This window comes from Ixodes scapularis, unplaced genomic scaffold (assembly GCF_016920785.2).
Source record: "Ixodes scapularis isolate PalLabHiFi unplaced genomic scaffold, ASM1692078v2 PGA_scaffold8__174_contigs__length_109621045, whole genome shotgun sequence".
NCBI classification, from domain to species: domain Eukaryota; kingdom Metazoa; phylum Arthropoda; class Arachnida; order Ixodida; family Ixodidae; genus Ixodes; species Ixodes scapularis.
In genome coordinates, this window is record NW_024609883.1 from 60,932,667 (window position 1) to 60,947,168 (window position 14,502).

Sequence of the window (14,502 nt, forward strand, 5' to 3'; positions counted from 1 at the left end):
CTTAAATTGCTTACACGCCGAGGTGGCGGGATAGTTAGCGAGTTCTACTTGTAAGTGGGTTTGTAAGGAGGTCGCGGATTTTACAGCTACTGCGTCGGACCCAACTAGAGGAAGTTCGAATGCGTAAACGTCGGTGAGGTAACCTTTGAGTGCACATAAAGAAACCATTCCTGGTAGAAATTCCTGAGCCTTATACTACGATGTATCCCGTTTCGTATGGGCTGATTTCAGATGTTTTATTTGTAATTTATTTTGATGTTGCAATTTGTCATTTATAATTTCCGAACCGGTTCGCGAACCGGTTCAGCGCCCCGAACCGGTTCGCGAACCGGTTCGCGGATCGAATTAGTCGAACCGGAACTGAACCGGAACAAAATAAATTTACTTGAACCTGAACCGTAACCGAACCCGTATTTTTTTCGGTTCGACACACTGATGAAAACAAAGCAATGTAAAAACGTTCTTCTAGTCAGTGTGTAGGAATATCATGGCGGAAGAATAATGAACATTCCTAGAAACGATGTTTGTTTCTATTTTACCTACAAGCTTCTCGGCGTTGCCGCTACGCGGCGTCGATTGCGATGGAGTCGCCAATACACGTTTGAACCTCAAGAACCGTCGCAAAAAAAACAAAGTCCCGGTTTTCGCGGAGCATCACTAATTTCCCCCTTTATGTGAAGAATTAAGATACGTGTAGGTACATTTTAGATTACACATGTGCTGTCTTATCAAGCCGTACACGTTTCAAACGTCAAAAGCATCGCTTGTTCCTCCGACAACCTTGTAAGAACTGCTTCGCGCGGTGTGTGAGCAATGCGCAAAATGTGCTTTTTCCTTGAGGTGAAAACGGGTATGTAATCTGCGTGGCTGGGTGGGCTCCCGGCTTTAGCTCATTCTGCGCACAATCCCCGCGAGTCTGGTGGGCAGGGCAGAACACGGGATTCTCTTAGCGACCTGCCAGCCTACAAGGATGTACGCATGACAGCCGAGTAGGGCGTCCGATACCGATATTCGCACTCTCAAAGGCTCGAACCAGTGCGTTGACTGGTGCATCTGAAAAATGCAAGCTGAGCGTTGCATTTCCGCTAACGGGCCGAAGAGCCCTATTTGTGACCAAGCTGGAGCGGAAACTACATGTGAAGACATCTCTTCTCACCCGTCGTCTGCCGGGACCGAGAATATGGATACCTGGGCGTTTATTTTGAGAGCGACCTTGTTGGAACAATCACACACATGTAAATATCGAAACTTGTTTTTTTTTCCAGTGATATGCTTGCACTTCGTCAGGAAGCACGATGGTCCAGTTTTCAGCGAAGTCAAAATGAAAGACAATGCTCCCGCGTTGCATGCACTGTTTTTCATCGTAGATCGCTTTACCTTGCGTTTGCCGGATATGGTTGTGAAGTACCCAACTTCCAACCGTCACTTGGATGACTTTTAGGAAAGTCTCAGGTTCCAAAGTTTTTTTCACAAGGTCGCCGGACTCCCATGTTGCAAGCACAATCTCTTCATCCTCCGGGATATCAAGTTCCTGGAGTGTAAGAAACTGGCCTTTTGGGCAGTGATCACAGTCTCCTTGAAGGCACAGTTCTGTTGCTGGGTCGCACAGAAATGCCGAGTTCATTTCACCAGTGTTGAATGTTGAGCCTGTAACGTTCTCTAGAGCGGCAATACAAAGATAATAATTGGCGCAGCGCACACAAACGCACACTTCCTGGTGTGGAATACATTGGACCCATCTAGGGCGCAACGAATAAAATTTCGTTAGCCCAACGCCGGAATCGGGATGCTTGTCTTTGTATATAGGGAAGGCCTCTCGTATTGAGCGTGTCATGAAGCGCTTTGGCACGAACGTTTTCTCTCCGTTGAGCATGACAGAGATGACGTCCTTCTGGTTGGGACTTTGGCGCGAACATTGTAGCTCGTCTTTCGTGAAGTACTCTGGGGCAGCAGACAGGTTCTCAGGGCTCACCTTGCACCTCGTGTAAGGATCCGGCTCATACCACACGCCATGCTTTTCCTTGAGTTTTCGGGATTTACTGATGAGGTACATTAAGGCCTGTGGAATCATCTTTTGAACCTCATTCTTCGTCAGTGTTGACGGCAGGAGTGTAAGCAGTTGACAACATTCCCTGAGAGAGGTGGCGGTTTCAAAGGCCTGCCGAAAGTTGTCCACCCACTCAGTGCATGTGGAGCATGTTGGTTCGGACGACCCCGATGGTGCGTCCCTGTCGTACGCAATACGTAGCCTTGAGCGTATATTCTTGACAGCAACCTGCTCCAGTTCTGTCTGCTTTCTCTTGACATAAGCAGGCCTGTCCCGACTTCTTACGACGCTTGGTTGTCTCAGCGGCGACACATCTGTAGGTAGTATGCTGCGATTTAGATCTTCAATTGCTTCTTCAGCTGGCACAAATATGTCAGGGCACTGCTCTGAGCTTCGCATCGAGATCTCCTTAGTGATGTGCATGAAGCAATGGTAGCACAGGTAGTCCGTCGCACTCACTTTGGTGGAACAGTCAGGCGGAAGAATTTGCTTCAACGATTTTAGGTCCAACTCGCCAACACTTCGAAAATTCCGCTGCTTTGGTATAGTCTTTTTTTGTTTGCAAAAGTAATCTGCACAAAACACTCGTTCGGAGCTCCAGGACGTCTTCATAATGTATACATAAATAATAGAAATTAAACCCCAACTGATGGCATATAATTGCCAAGTGAAAGAACTACTGGGTGCACAAGTGACAAGTCCGAAGCTGAGGAGCTCACTCACTGCAAACGTACATTTGAAAAGAGAGGTCAGAACTGAGGCTGTCGGCAAAGCTTGATCCACGTCAAAGGAAGAAAGAGGGAAAGTCTCCAGACAAAAAATTGTGGTCAGCGGCCTTCGAAAAAGACTTTCCGGAATCGCACTGTCGTCCCTCCACGCGCTGATATGAAAGCACCCGAGCTTCTACCGCGTGGTTCATGACACAGCCTGAGCCATGTCGGCGACCGGTTCGCGAGGGGTTGGCGGTGGGGTTACGTTGATGGTCACTCGGATTAGCCCTTGCTGTACTGAGCTACCGCCTGCAGTGCCTTATCGCCGGCTGGTGTCAACAACGAGAACACACACACCCTGTCTACACCAAAACTACAAGCGTTCACCGCACACGCGTCGCCGCCGCTTTTAAGCTTTTGTGAAATTGCTTTCTTTTGCCGCGGAGAACCGCCTTATCTTAACTACGCGCCTGAAATCCTTCCAGGCGGGCGTACACAATATCAAGCGTTTCGAGAAATGCCCGTGGAGTAGAACTATGGGAAAATTCGGAGCCCGCGATGTCGATATCGTCGCCGTTGTGTTAGTACGCCGTCGCGTACTGCAGTCCCCCATTGGGGGAGGGGGGGGGGGGGGGGGGCGGTCTTACTACCATAACATGGCGACAGCGTTTACACTCTATGTATTTACGCGAGGCTCGAGTATTTGGGGATAATGCTGCCGGTTGGTGTGCCCCTTTGTGCCTGATATTATCGCCCATGACGCCAGCGAGTGAGATGGCGACAGGCATGATTGCTCAGTAAACAGTCGTCGGCGGTCATGTTTTGCTGGTTGAAGCGAACCCCCTTGTCCTTGACAGCGAGCGGAGAAATGCGAAAAAAAGATTGTATCGGCCGTTTTGCCAGAACTAGCGACGAGTGTCGTCTGCGGTTTCCGGCAACTATTTTGCCATAATCGTGAGCTTAGCGAGGAAATGATTTTTGCTAGCCACAGAACACTACCACGCAGAAAGGGAATGCTTGAACATGTTTTTGTTCTGGATATATATCAGGGATATATATGAGAGAGAAAGAGAGAGAGATGAAGGTAGAGCGGAAGAGGGAATAGCATATAGTGTCGCAGGAGAATAAAGTAAACAAAGTTCCTAGTGGCCGATGGCTGCATGATCTTTTCTCGGATCACTAGTCCGTAATATGATACCTCTTTGTACACAGTAGTTTCTCCTTAATTTAAGTGTATGAACGATTTCTTTAGTTATCATTGGCCTCATCTGAATAAGAATATATAAAAGATGTGTGTTGGTTTCATGAAACTGGAACTCAGAGTCAGTTCTTGTATAAAACACTGCTAAATGTAGGCTTTGAAAAAGGACCCTACTTTGGGGAGTTGTATCTTCTTTCTCAATAAAATGATGCAACATGTTTTTAATGGAAACGAATGCCGAAATAGAGTATAACAGGTTACCTAAATTTTAAAAAAAATCGAGGGTGGTGTTTTTTTTTTATTCGCATCGGAATTTTTCTTTGTTTGATTTTTTTTCCATGTTTGACTAAATATATCCTAACTATTGTATCACACAGATACCTTAGTTATTTTTTAAATATTAGCTATATATTAGTAGAATAATATCTGCAAATTATATCATAATGATTAAATTATTTCATGAGATACAGACCTCCAAAGTTGGCCATTTGTCGTTCGAGCAGGCATGTTTGTCAATTTTTAGAAAAATAAATAAATTTTAAATAAATATGATTACTTTATATTACAAGCAAGCTATACCCGTAGTTTGCGCCTAAAACGTATTAGAGTTCTCCTAATGTTATCGCTTTAGTTATTCACTCTCAAACGGGCCCCCTCCATCAGTGCGCTTTAATGCAACTGTCCACCACCTCATGCCTTACGATTTTTCCTGTCCCCAAGTATTTTTTTCTAGTCAAAACTAAGTTTGGATTCGTTCATACCAGAGACTAGACAATAACATATAAAAACATCAGTTGATTTGAAAATGTCGACTAGCCATCCTTTGGTCGATCTTATCTGAAATCACCCAGCTACGTCCGCCGCTTGGAGACTTTACTGTGTATAAAAGAAATCGAACGAGAACTAACGCGCCCTGTGTGCTTTCAATTCGGCTGAAAGGCGCGCGGCTCGCTGGGCTCGTCTCTCGCCTGTTCTCGGCCGCTGGCCGCCATGTTTCATAAGGAACACGCTCGAAACGGTTTTGCGGAAGGCAGACACGGTGTAGCGTGTTAAGTTTACACAGCACCTCATGTGTAGACGAAAAACACAGATGGCCTCGTGTAAAACGAACACGTTTCGACGTGTCCGCTATGGGACAACGGTTTACACGTCTGGGCGTGTTATTTTTGCTAACAGTGTACTCGCACTGTTGTTTCCGCCGGGCTGTCGGGCTGCACGCGATCGTGTGTGCATCTTGATTTTCGATGAGATGGTTTTAAAAGAAGAACTTACGACCCCGCACACGACATCGCTTTTTGATTTGCAGATTACGGTGTTGAGCGAACCTTTAACATTGTAGATAGAGCCTTGGTTGTTGTGTTCTCTGGAATTTCCAGGAGGTGGGCTCAGCCCCTTGCATACGTTGATGGGCACACTCCAACACCGTCTTCTGTTAAACGCAATCTCCTCATTTCTCTCATTGCGGGAGCTTAAGACTGTTGGCTTTACACTAAAAGGCTGTGGTCTGTGATTAGGAAGCTTCAAACGTAAGCTTGGCCAACCAACTTGGAGTGTGTGTTGATAAGCCATTTTTTGAAGTTGACGACGAGCATGTTTATTTTATCTTTGATGTTCCGCACCTCCCCCAAAACAACCAAGAGCAATCTCCAAGTACACAAACTTTGCATTGGAAACAAGATCATTGAGTGGTCCCATAGTGTTGCACTTTATCATTCTTCCATGAGATGAGCTTGAAATTGGCTCCGAAACTTACTCAGAGATACATTTTTCAAAAGCCTTCCAGTAACATGGAATGTAATTCGTGTCGCACACGTATTGAGTGCCTCACTCTGTCTTGCAATCAAATCACAATCATATCGCTTGTTTATGCCAAGGAGCTTCCTGGAACAGCCATGGCTACAGCCTATTTCTGTGGTAGGATGGACATACTTTTTGATTGTCTAAATAGCTCAGAATTCAAGAAGACAGGGCAGAAGTTGCGTCATGGCATTCTTAAGGGAGAATTTGAAATACTCGATTTCCTTTAGAAAGAGTTATATACATAAAAACAGGGGACGGGACAACACATCTGAAAGATGTGTTGTACCGTCCCCTGTCTTCATGTATACAACTCTTTCTAAACTTACATCATTACCAACGCGCTCACTAACAAGTATATCGATTTCCTTCACCAGCAATTCGGATGGATTTTAGCATGGAAGTTCCAAAGTAGGAGGCAGCCACAAGCCATCATAGGGTGGCATGTTACTATAAAGAAGAGTCCTCATGCTCTGGGATGAGCTTTCAGACAGCAATGACTTTAAGTTGTTACTTACACGACGACTGAGCAAGACCCAGTTGAGAAACTTTTTGGAGCTATATACGTCAAATGCTGGGCTCCAATACAGACCCAAATGTGCATAAGTTCACCTCAGGACACAAGCACATAAGGATAAAGAAACTTCAAACTGTCGAACAATGGAAACGTAGAGGATGAAAAGGCTAATCTCCTCAAGGAGTTGCGAATATCTTCGCTCAACGATAGTTCAATTTCAGACATTATGGAATGTCTTTCAATTAATAACTTCCTGCCACTGCAGGATATTTCTGAGCGGGCATCAGACAGACAACACATGGGCCTGTGGCGAATAGCCCCGAATCATTATTGTGGCGATACGTCGTGGTGACTTTCCGAAACAAGGTGGTGAGAGTGGTGCAGCCCCTTTCCGCTGCCGCCACGCCCCTCCACCACTGACCCCCTCTTGCTTCTCGCGCGGCACAATTCATCGCCCGCTACCACCTAGATACTATAACGGATCTATGACATCGCGGATCAGCATGCGCTTGGCACCACTGATAATGATTGCATTTTTTATAAATTTTTTTTCCGCAAGCATTTTATCGCTTCTTTGATGGAGCGCTATATAGACCTTTCCATCGCTTATCACCCGTCCTAAAAAAGCTGAGTCACTGAGCTGTGGAGCTGCGGAACGCTGAGAAGGCGTTCCAGATCTAGCAGGCCAAGATGGCAGCCCGCGGCAGCCAAGTTTTGCAAAGGTCTATGCGGCAAGCAATTGTACCAAAATACGTCTTTCGCGCATGGGAACGCAACAAGGAGCGTGCCAATCAGAGGACAATATTGAGAACGAGTTGGAAACGCGCGATGACGAAGCAGCCAAGCGCGCGCAGTCATTGGTTCCAGGGGGGGGGGGGGGGGGCAAACAAAAGCACGCGGAGCTTTTTTTTTTTTTTTTCTGAGGGGGGGGGGGGGGGGTAAACAAACGCACGATGTGCTCGAAGAGCGGACGAACTGATGCTGCCTGAATCACTCAGTAAGGAAACTCACCATTGGGGCCTGAACCCCTGGTGTACACCGAGACCGAGCTGAATACGATAAAAGCGCCACCCTTTAGCGACGAGTTAAAACATGAGTCACTGAATGTTCCTAGAGTACCGACAATCCCAGGCTAGAGGTGCCAAGATGGCGGCTCCACCCTTTTTCTTTACTGCAGGTTCACGATGAGCGCTTAGAAAGCACGTTTTTGCGTAAAAGCAAACGGAAAAATATATTTTCGTTGGAAATGTTATTGAAGATTAGTAAAAAATGACAGGAGCGGGATGTTTTCCTAAAAGTATAGTTTAGAGGGTTTTGCGGCACATTCAATATTGTTTTTATACAGCCTTGTCTCACCGGCGGCCTTAGGTAGCGCGTCCCAACCTGGGTCCGTCTTAACTGCGGTGATTAATTGCGGCGCTTTCGTTTCAAAGACGGGGCTTAACAAGCCTAAAACCCTTTCTGTATGCGTTGCGGCGCACAAATAGCAGATCAATGCCAAATTTGAAGAGTAACAGCGGACGCTATCGAATGCGATACTCTGACTGCTGCAAGATGGCGCCACCGGCCCTTGAGCGACCCGACCTGAACGAATAGGTGCAGCCGTGCAGTTCCATAAGTTGCCGCTGCGGGAGAAATGGCGGCGGTGCGATCACCATTAGTTGGGTTCTTGAGTACGGATTGGTGCCACTTTTTAAGAGTAGGCTCTATGGCAGTTTCCCAACTGAGTTGTTTTAGTAACGTTGCTTCTTTCGTCCTCGGAAGCATTTCCTCGTATGCTCGGAAAGATCGCAGCGATACGGGGAATAAAAGTGCCTCGCAATATTCGCCATTATCACGCGCCGCGCGACGCGCAGGAGGCAGCCATTGGGGAGAGGGAGAGAGGGGGGGGGGGGTGACGGCAGCGGTAGGGGCTGCAACCACTCTCCCCACGTCGCCACAAGTATGGTTCGAGGCTATTCGCCACGTGCTCCTGTGTTCCTATTAGAGTGCTCACGATAGTACACAGAAGAAACGACACACGTGAAGGAAACGAACACAAACAACATGAAGCTCACAACACTTGAACCAGTCACCCGTTGTCAACTCCGCCGCCCTGTAGACCCTACATATAAAGGTATTAACTTGGCCGGTGACCACCTCAATATTTATCAAGTTTCCTAGTATGCTACTTCCTCCTCAAAAGTCCGATAAATGGTAAACAGTGTTTCGACGTCATTGAGCTCCATCCATTAATACAAAAATACATTAGCACAAGGAATATTCATTCGGTGCAGTCTCTAAATTCACAAACGTGGTTCCTGGAGGCTGGGGGTATGCTATCGCTTCTCTGACTGGCACCACACAGGACGAGACGAGTCATTGTGTGTTGCTCCGCTTTAATATATGTATACTATGTACTATACTATGTACTATGTAATATATGTGTGTGTAATATATACTATGCTAGAATAAACCTACGCAGTTCAGTCAATCTTGTCTCGACCACGACAGTATGAATCGTTGGAAATACTTTATTCTGAGCGACATAGTTGTACTGCAATAATACTTAAAAAACAAGCGAGCTGGTGATGATTCGTGGTTATTTTCTGCTATGCGCTTGCTAGGATCCCACAATTGCAAAGGCCGCAAACCAATGGATGTTTACCACTGGACAAGAAAAAAAAAGAAGGAAAAAAAAAAAACCGACAAAGAAATGTTTGTTAAGCGACAGAACTCAAGTCCTTGTATGGCGAGTGCGCTCAAAAATAAGAGATTTTGAAATCTTAATGATAAGACCTATCTAAATATGCAATTAATAAATTAAAAGGAAGGGTTATTGAGAATGTAATGATGAAACGCTTTTGCCAATCTGATGAGTAAATGAGAAAAAATAGATATTTGAGTTTTTAACGATAAGTCTCGTTTGCATGTCTAATATAAATAAATGACAAAAAATGGATATGGAGTTCTTCATGCTAAAACGTATTTGCATATCTAATGAGTAAATTCAAAACATTGGACCTTGAGCGCTTAATGATAAAACTATTTTGCAAGTGAAATTAGTAAATTCAAAGTATTTAACACTGCGTTCTTAGCCATACAAATTCTCTGCGTATCTAATGAGCGTATTAAGAATAATAGATTGTGAGTTCTTAATGATCAAACTCAATTGCGTATCTAATTATTAAATTCAGAAGAATACTCATTGAGTGTTTAATGACCAAAATCAATTGCATATCAAATGAGTGAACTCGATCGCTTTCTTAATGAGGAAATCCAAAATAAATATTTATTTCCGAATGGAGAAAATTACATTTGTAATGAGTATATTCAATGGAATAGATATTGAGTTTCTAATAATAAAAGTCATTAGACGTTGAGTTTATACTGGCTCTTATTCGACTCTATAAGAAAACATTAAACGGTTAATTAAAACACGTTAATAATTTTTGTAAGGTTCCCCACCATGCCCATGACACGCTTTCGCTGCCTGTCATGGTGTGGTATCCGCCGTCCTTTGGCCATACATGTTGACAACGAGGGGGTGCTGAGAAAAACGGCGCAGCTAAAGCGCCATGTATCTTTTATCAAGTTTCGAAGTACCGTCAACCTGGTTGCTGGGAAGCACTTGAGCCAAAAGTCTCGAAGCGTCGCCACCATCTTAGTGCGTCGCGGTGGCGCCGCGCCGGCATGTACTCTAGATTAATGGAAGCGTGCTCGCAAACGGCGACGCGTCACCGGCAGCCACAGCTGACTAAAGGGCCGCCCACACTAGCGAGAAAACGCGCGTGGCACGCCGATCGCGGCAAGTAACAAAATGTCGCCGAAGCACAGTCAGCGCCACGAGCGCGTGCATGAGACACGCCCTTTATCTTGCCGCTTAACCGATTTATCGGCGCGCCGGGCGCGTTTTCTCGCTAGTGTGGGTGGCCCTTAATAGGAGCGTGCGCGACTGGATGTGGGACGCGCGATGAGCCAAAACAATGGCGATGCGTCACCGGCATCCAATGGGCGTGCCCGTGACGCGATTAAACGATGGCGGGGTGCTCGAATGAGTCAGAATGCATCCAGCTCTTTACTGCGCAGCGGGCAGACTCCAATTTGAGAACAACCCTCCGTGTAACTCACCATTTTAACGATGGTGCACCACCTCCTTTCGGTAGATCGGCATTGTCCTTTAGTGCAATTGCGTTTACCGAAGCGCACGAACACTATACTGGGTTTCCTTCTAAATCGGAGCGCAGCCGGTGCCACGATTCAACAGAGCCAATCGAATTGAACCAAAAAGCGTCTCGCCCAGGCGCTCGATGTTTTTGTGCGTTTTTTTTTTATCTTCATCCAAACAAATCACGTGCAGTGATTAGACCGTGATCCCACGTTTTTCTTGCGCATCGTATGTGTTCAGACGTATTAAGCCTAGTTCACATGCAGCGGTTTTGGCCCTAGAGCGGCGCGATTTCTGCCGTCGCGGCGCTCGTGCCGCAGAATTGCTGGTGCTGGCCAGAGCGCCGCGACGGCAGAAATCGCGCCGCTCTAGGGCCAAAACCGCTGCATGTGAACTAGGCTTTAGCGTGAAACTGAGTGGGCTTCTCACAGGGTAGCCTGACTTATAGGGAAACCATCTATACGATACCACAATTTTCGGCCAAAACCAAGGAAGCGGATAGTGAAGACATATGCTTGGCCTTGCCCACTATCCACGAAATTTAGTACATAAAAAAGTCAAGCACAAAGAATAAAAAATAGTTGGAGGTACAAAAACAAGATTTACAGTGAGACAAGAAAAAAGAAAGAAAAGAAAGAAAAGAAAGAAAACCACAACCTGGAGACAACGCACCGTCAAGTGCTTGCGTCCTCAAAGTGGCCGCAAAAGATGTCTTGTTCCTCGCGGTGTTTGTCAGAGTGATTAGGAAAGTTTCGTCCGCAGGTGTTCGTAGCACGTTCTTGTCCTTTTTCCGCCACTTTGGGGCGGTTGAGAGTGTTAAGGCAGGGCTGATTTTGTTATGGCTCTCGACGCTGTCTCCAGTTTTGTCGCTGTCCTTTTGATCTCGTCCATGTAAGGACAAAAAAGAATAACACTCTGAGAAGACGAGCAGTTCATATTTCCTTTATTGAATCATAGGCCGCGTAAAATTCGTTATCTTGCGGGAAGGTATGCGATCGACGCTGTTGCGAAAGCAGAGTTGAAGTAGTGCGGATAAAACCTACTTGACGTTTTTTTTCTTTGTGCCGGTCGTTCCTGAGTAGAATAACTTTACGGTAACCCATTGGAAAAAAAAAAGAAAAAACTACAACAACAACTTTATATGAGTTTCTACCGTCACTTTATGATATTCGCTGATGTTTTTGTTTGTACTCCCTCTCACCGTAACTTAGCAAACAACCAAGGCTACTGTTCCAGCGCCTCAATCAGTGCGTCCGAGGGAGAACCGTGACTATACTCTATCCTCCTATACTCCGTGTCACTAGTTGAGTACAGTGCAAGCGAAGGCAACGCCAAGCGAAGAGAGAAAGGTCCAGCGCTAGGAAGGCGGGATGGGAGAGGAGGGCGAGGGGAGGGCGAGGGGAGAAGGACGAGCACTAGGAACGTTAGAGAATACAGGAGGGTTTTCTCCTCCTCCCCAGCCTTCCTGGTGCTTGCCCTTTTTCCCCACGCCTGACGTCGCTTTCGTCTGTGCATCACGGAACTAGTGACACGGACTATCATTGCGCGCCGTACTGTCAAATCACGGGCGGAAGAAAGAGAGGGAAAGAAGCTTTTGTACGAATTTTGAGTGACAGGGTAGTCACCGATGGGTACAAAAGCGACGTCTAAGTTGCACAAAATATGGCTCGGGTAAAAAGGAAGTTCTTTTTTTTTTCCTCTTTTCTAATCGTTTCGATTACGCTCTGACCCTTGTGCCCTCAGTATAAGGACTCTCACGTGCTTTGCCTCCTTCGTTCTCATTGGCTCAAGAGGGCCTTAGCCCTCGTTCTATGTCTAGTCACGGTGTAATGAAGTGTAATAAAGCTTGGACTTGGGTTTGGGCTAGTTGGTTGTACATTGATAGACGTGCTGCGCTGCGAAGTTCTACGGAACAAACGCGTGACTAAAAAATTGAAAATGAAAAGGATGAGTTTACATTGAGATGAGGAGAAACACAACGAACACAAATGGGCGCAGACTAACAACTGTTTATTCTTTTCTTTTTCCTCATGAGTTTCCCAATGCGTGAGTTTGAAAAGGAGCGAACGCTATGAAATAATGATAAATGTCTTCATGAAGATGTGTGGACTTTCGATTTTTGTGGTGTTTTTCCTGTTTTCTGATAAACGTTCGGTTTTTGTGGTGTGAGAGGGGACCTTGAAGCTGGTGCTGGTGTCCGCCTCGTTATGTTATGTATTGTCTCAGCAGTTCAATTTCCTTTTTGTTCAGAGCAATGGAAGGATCACTGACACACTTGCCGTGCTTCCCTGATGCCATGTGGAAGGCTTCTATGATTTCTCGTTTGTTTCTATTTTTTGATCTGTCCATTACTGATGTGTTTTCGAATAGCGGTTCGCAGCTGCATCTCGCGCAATGCGCTGCTAAGTTGCCAGGTGCTTGCAATTTCCCGCATGAATATTTATGTTCTCTGAGTCTGTCATTTAAGCACCTCCCCGTCTGCCCGATGTATGAGTTTCCGCACGTCAATGGTATCTTGTAGACGACCCCTTCTACGCATTCGACGAACTTGTTTTTGTGCTTTACCCGACACGACGATTGACCCGATGTGTCGCCTTCCTCTTCGTTAACCTTCTTGCACAGTCCTTTAAGCTTGAATGGGGCGGATAGGGCTACTTTGAGCTCGTGCGTTTCGGCGATCTTTTTCAGTTGGTGCGAAAATTTATGAATGTATGGCATCACTACCAGAGGTTTTTTGACCTGATCATTTTCCTTGGTTTAGTGATTGCCTCTGAGTGTTGCTATGCATTTTTCTGCTACAGATACTAGCAGGGACTCTGGGTAGCCGCTTGCTTGTAGTCGGGTGATTTGCCTTTGTAGGCCTTCTAACATTCTGTGGTGGTAAGATTTCTTTATGGCCTGCCATACGCACCCAGAGGCGACGCTGCTCTTCATCAATTTGGTGTGCCCCGAGTCGTACGGTAGTATGCCTTTTGCCCCTCTTGTCTTGTACATCCAGCATGTATGCTTTTCTCCAAATGCCATTTCGATGTCTAAGAATTGCAGCCTGCTTCTTTCCGGTGGTTCAAATGTGAATTCTAGGCCTCTGTGCACTTGCTTGAAGCTCTGCTTGACCTTTTTGCACACGTGGTCTGTCATTTTGTTCATAGGGAAACATACCAGGAAATCGTCCACGTATCTAAAGCACTTTTTAACTCCGATCTCCTGGAAAAAGGCACTAGATCTCTGTTTCCTCTTGCAAGGTATATGTCGTATAAGGCTGGTGCTATGCACGAACCTATGCATATGCCCTCTTTTTGCGTGTAAACACTTCCTTCATACATGACGTGCAGGGAGCTTAAGTATGTGCGGAGGAGATCGAGGAAACCGAACGTTTATCAGAAAACGGGAAAAACACCACAAAAATCGAAAGTCCACACATCTTCACGAAGACATTTATCATTATTTCATAGCGTTCGCTCCTTTTCAAACTCACGCATTGGGAAACTCATGCATTGAAAAGGAGGAAAAAGAAAAGAATAAACAGTTGTTAGTCTGCGCCCATTTGTGTTCGTTGTGTTTCTCCTCATCTCAATGTAAACTCATCCTTTTCATTTTCAATTTTTTAGTCACGCGTTTGTTCTGTAGAACTTCGCAGCGCAGCACGTCTATCAATGTACAACCAACTAGCCCAAACCCAAGTCCAAGCTTTATTAATCTTCATTTCGAGTGCATCGGGCTTTCATGTTCTCCCATCACCACCTCTCCCACGCATACATCACTTCATCGGATTCATTGCTGAGGCAAGATGCAGGACACGCATTCTGACGTATGCCCTCACACACGGCTTGTTAGCACCTGTTCTGATTTCCTTATTCGGAAGGATGGCACAGGGGGAGGCCACAGCAAGGCGTTGCTGCAAAATGCTGCGCTCCGAGACCTGGAGGCAAGTACGCTTCTTCAAGCTCAACATCAGGAGTATTTGCGATGCCTTTTTATCACCGACCCGAGCCAAGTTGATGTACAACTACTTCATCGATATAGCGGAGAGCCAGGGTGAGAGCCAGTGGACTAAATGCATGAACAACATGCCGAAAAAGAAAA